Raw genomic sequence first — 7,557 nt, 5'->3', positions numbered from 1 at the left:
GGGGAGGAGAAGGAAGCAAGTGGGAGGAGTAGGTGAGCAAAGATCAGCAGGAGAGGACTTGGAACCATGAAGAGAGATGAACCTCAGCTATGACTAAAAGTATGTGTAATGTGGAAAATCTGAATGGGAAGAAACTATGTGGGATTGGAGGTTTAGGAAGGAAGAATTATTGCCCAACATTGTGCTCGAGGTTAATTAAATAAATCCTAGTCTGTGTGGTGATTTAGGTATGCAGCTGGTTTAGGAATATCCACTGCTTAACTAAAAGATAAATTAATAATAAATATTACCCACCAACAACAAATAGCGTGCCAACGTGTGGCAGAATTTACAGTAATCTAGCAAGAACTTATACAGAAAGTAAAACTATAGAGCAGTTTTTTTTTTTTTTTAGCTCTGTTCCTTAAAAACAAAGCAAAGGCAGTTCCTAAACTAGGAGCTCACTGATTTTTGAGCAGACAGACCCCCTGCAGAGCAGCAAGGCCTCCAGCAGGCTGCAGAAAAACAAAACTTGTAACAAATGAACCCCAGAGAAGCAGTTTCTTTAGGAAGAGAAAAAAATGGCTCTTTAAACAAGGAAGCTTATAAAAGCCAGACTTTGCTAGCCAAGACAGAAAGTGAAATCCCTTTGAGAAGTGGTCTGAGGAGCAAACATCTATGGACCCAATAACTTCCCAGAGTGAGGAAGAGGTCAGGACCCAGTGAGGGAGGCAGAAAAAAATACCTCTCCCTGGAAGCAGGAGCCAGAGACAGACAGAGAAGCTTCAAGCATCTGAACTGGTAAGGGAACCTGGATCTAAGATTGTAAAGTCCTTAGGGAAAGATTTTGAGATTTAAAAAGATAAATTTTCCATGTTGAAAATTGAGGAAGACACAGGACACAGTGCTTCTGGATACCATTTGAGTTTGTTTCTCTTTTCATACAAATAATTTTTTCACCGATGATTTCATTTTTGTATATCCTCTTTGGGGAAGATGAGGTAAGACAGAGTTGAAGAAAGAAGACACAGAGAAAACAGTGTCTTAAAGGCCATAGAACAAAGGTTGGGGGAATCTTTGAATCAAAATAGAGAGCCTTCAGAGCAATCCAATCTGGTACTTACAATTGTAAGACCTGGGGTCTCACAGCTCAGGAGTTCAATCGCGCCCTTCCCAGAAACTCCCCCAGACCAAGACTCGTTGCAAAAGCAAGAGGTTTATTAACCATTGTACAACGGTGTCACCTTTGCCAGTCAGCAAAGAGTGGCACCGGGAGACAAAGACCTTTAGGTTTTTAAAAGAAAAATTGCGGGAAATTTGAAGTTGCAGTTTTGGCAATTTAGGATTGGATGAGGAAGTTATAAAGTAAGATAATTGGTTAGTCTTAGGTGTTCAAGCTTGGCCAGTCCTGCCAAGTGTGGAAGCAGCTGCAATTTAAGGTGGGGGTGGTTACTTCAGACTTTTGGTTGGAGGTCAAAAGCTACTCAGAAGAAGTCTAGGTTCGTTGCTAAGAAACGCTATCTCAAGGACAAGGGTCTGGTCCTTCTTTTGCTGAGTGAAGGTCATTGCTTGCTTGCCCTTTTTTTTATATCTGTCCTCACAGATAGGGTCACATTCCTTCACTCTCTGGAAAGGTACTAAGAGGCTTTAGCTTAACCTGGACCTAAAACTCAAAACTATAGGCTTTAGAAGACATATAGGTTACAAAGTTAGTCTAACCCTTTCACAATAACACCAAAATAAGTGGTTCCAGATGAGAAAAGTCCGCAGAGGCTGAAGATGCTGCAAAATGGCAGCTCATTGAGATGCTGGAGAGCAAGTCTTCAGTTATAGGCCAACTTGGTCAGGCTGGAGATTGTATGTGTATTGTTAAGGTTCAATTACAATACCAAAGGTTTATATGCTAAAGTAGGAATGCAGATCCTGTTTAGTGTTATCTTGGAACAAGGTCATACAATGGCTGGTGTGCTCCATTTTACAGAGTTTAGAGAACTGAAATACATGCACCATGCCATCAATTCATATTCAGAATTCCAATGGGCTTTTGCCTTAAATTCTGGAGAGCATGATCCTAAGGTAACACATTTGTTAGAGATGGTGAATGTTTTGGAGATGCCCTTGCAAATTGGGGCTGACTGTGCTTCAGCATGTTTATCCATTGGAATTCAACAATATTTTGGACATTATGACATGAAACCTGTTACAGATATAACTTGTAATCCTATAGGTCAAACAATTATGAAAATATCTAACAGTAATTTTTAAAAAGATGGTCATAAAACAGAAGGGAAATATAATATCTCTGCAAAACAGATTAAATAATGATTTATCAATTTTAAAATGTTTAAATGAGATAAGTAGCACACCTGCTAAGACACAGTGGACTTTAGAAAGGACTGCTGAATTTGAGCAGTACATAAAGGTCCTAATTCCAGAATGGAGAACAGAGAATATGTTAAGCTGGGGAAGATGTTTTTCGTACAGGAGAAGAGAAATTATGGGTTCCATCAGAACTAACAAAAATCAGAAATGACAAAGGAAGACCACCTGAAGACGGGCCACACACAAGAAGAGAGAAATCAAGAAGACCAAACAAAACAGGACTATATACTGCTTGTGATAAGTTATGTGTTTGCAGAACAAAAGGACTGGACACCTGAGATGCTAGATCAAACCTGACATAATCCATCCTTCTGGCATGCTGAGATGTTGATAATCTGTTCCAGCATCTTGCATGTTCCAGAATTCTGTTTATATTCCTGCCTCAACTGCTTCAATTGCTGTTTCTCATCAAAGCCAGATCCCAAGAGAGCTTTGAAGAAAGCTACTAATCTCAATTGGTCCAGCATTTTAGACTGTTTCAAACAGGACTTCTATTAAGCTTAAAATTTCTCAATATTCAAAGACTGGACCACAAATGTTAATGCTTGTTAATTAACCGTTTTTCCTAATTTCCTTTGGACTCCCTAACAGGATTTCTGCATGTCCAAAAAGTCAGCTAAAAAGAATTCATGAGAACACTGTCCAATTTCCTTTCAAGGGGATTGGGTAGGGTTTTGGTTGTTTTCTGTGGCTATGAACATTTATTGTCATTGGGAATTGGTTATAAATTATTAATAGTCTTATTCAGAGAGAAAAAAGACAAGATTAGGCTCAAGGATTTCTCCCTTTTCCTTTTTCTTTTCTCTGTCTTTCTTTCTTAGAAAAGGAGAAAAGCTGTTGAAAAGAAAAGGGAATACAGGGATATCTTATAGGCATAATAAGACAAAAGGTAGATTATTGAATCTACTCAACTTAAGGTTTAATTTGTTATTCTCAAATAAGGTTATTTTAAACTCTGGTATAGGATTTTGTATATTGATGCAAAAATAATTATATTTTTTATACATCCGTAAATTTTTAGTATATTGATACAAACTCAAGGTTACTTCCAGTACTTTTAAACTGCTATTACAAACTGTTTAGGGTATTAGGTAATAGTTAATCATTAGTTAATCAACTAATAGTCATGTCAGACACTAGTCTAATTTATTACAGGAATATACATCCTAGGTTTAACAGATAAGATTTTGTAGACAGGTTGATTATATAAGATAGGTAAGTCTTCAAAAACTTAAGAGACCTACAGAATATGACATTTAAAATGTCTTTATTATTTTAAAGCTTCTTTGACAATGAGACAGGTCATCTCCTGGCAGCACCGGGCCTACCTCAAAGAAGATGATGAGCGTTGAAGAACCTCCATATGGAGATGACTTCAAATGTGGCAAATGAGCCAACGGAGCAAACAGAAAATGCCCTCATTTCACGACAGAGTTCTGCCAAAAATTGGCAAGCTTAAATGCCTTAAATGTAGACTGCTGAACCCTGCATGGGTAAGCAAGCCTGAAATAGTTCCTGCTTCATATATAAGTCTGTCAGATATTCTGAGAAAGAAGGCTGAAGATGATGCTCCAACATTATAGAGAGTTATGGGTGACTGTTCAGGCAGAAAACTGTCTCTGTGGCTGCTAACACGCACTTGCTATTTACTCCAGTAATTAATTTTATTCCTTCTCAAGTCTCTGGTGGGGTTGAAGATCAAATAGTTACGGTTCCACAATTAAGCTTAGAATTTAAGAAAATTTAAAATTTAAGAAAATGTTTTCATATAAGTAAGACCAATAAAGATAAAAGTTAATTTAGGTATAAAACTCTAAACTTGTCAAGATAGGATAGATAATCAAATACTTTCTCCTAAGGGCCAAATACACATGGACTGGACACTGCACATGTAAATCTTACTTACCTAATAGTTTTCATAACTGTTTATTATTTATTATTGTATTGAAAGAAAAAGAGCATCTTATGTTCTTGTGGAATGTATACAATTTACCCTTGTTCATTCAAATGCTGATTTTTCTACCCCACTATCTGGTTTCAATCCTGACATTGCATTGTGATGTTTATTCTAAGTATTACCTGTCTCAAGTTTGGGTAAACAAGCCACAATGTGTTCTCTGTATTGTCAATAAAACAACCAGATTTGCAGGAGAGGACCTGGAACCATGAGGAGATATGAACTGGACCTCAGATATGACTAAAAACAAGTATAATGTGGAAAATCTGAATGGGAGGAAACTATGTGGGAATGGAGGTTTAGGATGGAGTAACTATTGCCCAGCATTATGTTCTAGGTTAATAAAATAAATCCTGGTCTCAGTGTGATTTGGGTATACAACTGGTTTAGGAATATCCGCTGCTTAACTAAAAGATAAATCAATAATAAATATTAGCCACCACCAACATACTCCCTATTCCACAGTGTTTTCTTAGCCTTGCATGTAGGAAGTGTGTTATGGATCTCCTGTGTGGACATGGGCACCCCACAGTCATTCACTCTCTGCACTTTGACCAGTTGTTCTTTGATAAAGGTGAGAGCAGCAGTAATCTGCGGGAGCATGTCCTTTGAGAAGAGAATGTTAAAAAAAAAAAAAGTGCTTAAGCATTTAACAGACAAAAATAAAGCTTTTTGTTTAGAAAATGTAAGTCCTGATCTCATGCTCTATACCTGTAGTCCTTACCTTGGTGAGTGCCCTCCAGTCTCTCCATTGCCCCAGGATTCTTTGGAGTCATCCTGCTTTGCCACAGCTCACAGACACCCAAAGGAGGTCATTGACCCCTACCTTCAATGGAAATCTATAATCACGGTTGTTTTAAAGAATGAAAATCCCAACTGTTTTATTTTACCAATGAAGACTCAGGAGACAGATGCTGGGGTGGAAACCTGCTAGCTCAGAGAGGCAGAGAAAGCACCCAGCTGACTTTCCTACTCAGTTCACACCTTGGAAGGAAAAAGCTAAAACCCTGCTAGGTCAGCTGATGGCCTGGGAGGGAAAGGCCTGCTAGCTCACCTGACAGCCCAGGAGGAAAAAGCTGAACCAAAAAGCTTCCTCCTCCTCCTCCTCTTCCTCCTCCTCTTCTTCCTTCTCTTTCTCTTCTTCTTCATGCTATCTTAAATACCTTTCTCTAAGTTCCTCCTTCCAACTTAATCCCTGTCAGCTGGTTTCTTGCTCTGCCTCTTGACCTAATGTTAACTTTATTAAATCCTATGTACAGAAAGTTCTTGAATTAAGGTGTGTGTTAAGGTTGAGCCACACCAAACAATAAACAGGTTTTTATAGTTCACAATCTCAGGGTTCACAATGGGATCAAATATCTTGCAACAAGTCACAGGCTCATTATGACCTTTACCCAGGGTAAACTACCATCACATCTATGGACCACTTCAATGGAAAGTTTCCAGCAGCAGAGTGACCCCCATCACAGCATTCAATGTCCATGTGGAGTTTCCTTAGCTAGCACTTTCCCATCTCATTCAAAATCTTCACAATCTTCCTCCCCATCGCCTCTGTGAAAATGAAAAGAGCAATTTTAAGTGCAAACAACAATGAAGGTCTTTCACAATGGTAGCTGGAGGCCAGAAGAGCAAGGGACTGCCATGCCACTACCGATACAGCTTCTGCCTAGGAAGGTGGTCCTCTGACTGTAGGCAGCTTGAAGGAATGATTACATTATGCCCAGAGATTTGAGATGCCTGCCAAGGAGTTACTGGGGTCTTGTTTACTGAGTCTAGATATTCTTTCTTTTCTTAGCTTGGCTACAGAGTTCCTGACATAATAGCACCTGCCCTTCTTCATTTTCATTTTGTCTTGGTTTCCTCTCTAAGACCCTACTTTCTCTGCAGCCTTGGGGACACTGAACCAAAGCTATTTGAACGCAAGCGTCTGAAGCTCTGGGTTTTATGTGATTGGCAGGTCAGGGATATCATCTCGTATTGCTCTCTCAGCCCTCATGCCCATTTTGTGAACAGACAGGCAGATTCTTCCTTCTGGATTTCACTTTTGGATATTCCAACCTCTCTGCAAAACTCCATCAAGTATTCATAACCTTGGCTCCACTGTTCTCAATGAAATCTGCCCTGGGCACTGTACTCACCTTGGATTTCATACTCCTAGCACTTCTCATCACCTTGCCCAGTTATATGTTTTGTTTTTTTGTTTTTTTCCTTACAGAAGTTATGACTTTCTAACTAGTATATTTCCTTGATTTATGATGTATATGCTTTCTACACTTCAATATCTCTAGTACTGAAATGTATCTGACGATCACTGGTGTCTCTTGTTCATGGACAGCTTTTATCCCTCTTACAGTCATCTTAGAATTACAGATCATATAACAATGGTATGTCTTAAAACTGATGACGTGGTAGATTGTTGGCAATTATTCTCTTTCTTGTAGCCACATCTGTTTTCAATGTAGATATGTAGGTCTTCTGTTTCTCTACCCCTTAAATCTTGCCTGGCATTACAGCTTGCTTTGATCAGTCTATGATGGCAGGAACGAAGATCCGGTTCTGAGCCCGGACCTCAGGAGACTGGTATGCTTCCTCTCTGCGCCTTGGAACTCTGCCATGTGAGGTAGCCTGATAGATGATGAGGGACAAGTAGCCCTGCTATCTCCATTGTACCAAGTACAGATGACCACATGCACCACTCAGATGAACCCTGGAGAATGGTCTGCCCACAGAATAGTGACCTAAATAATTACTATTTTTGAGGTGATTTATCAAAGTATAAAACATAACAACTATTCACGGTATCCAAAATGCAGTGAGTACAATGGATAATTCTTATTGTATTTATCATATACATTCTTTGAAATGGATACGTGATAAAACAGCCCTCTCTTCACCCATTTATGATTGACACCCCTATAACAAAAGTCAGATTAACTAAAGAAAAGCATAAATATGTATTGAATAAAACTTCTATGTTGCATAGAAGATTTCAGAAACAAAGATTCAGAGACAATGATTTTCATGGACTCTTATGCAGGGATGTGACTGCAAGGTAAGAGTCTGATACAGTGATGCTGACTAAAGCCTGTTTGTTTGGGTCTTCGCTGACTTCCACGGAGAAGGAGGGTGCCCTCTCTGTGATTTAATGACCTGTTTTATGAACTGCTTCAGGGGAAAAAGGCAGATCAGAGTGAACTTTCTGCTTCCGTGTCTTCCTCCATTTCCTTAAACTTAAAATA

This window comes from Meriones unguiculatus, chromosome 2 (assembly GCF_030254825.1).
Source record: "Meriones unguiculatus strain TT.TT164.6M chromosome 2, Bangor_MerUng_6.1, whole genome shotgun sequence".
NCBI lineage: Eukaryota > Metazoa > Chordata > Mammalia > Rodentia > Muridae > Meriones > Meriones unguiculatus.
This window is presented reverse-complemented; position numbering follows the sequence as displayed.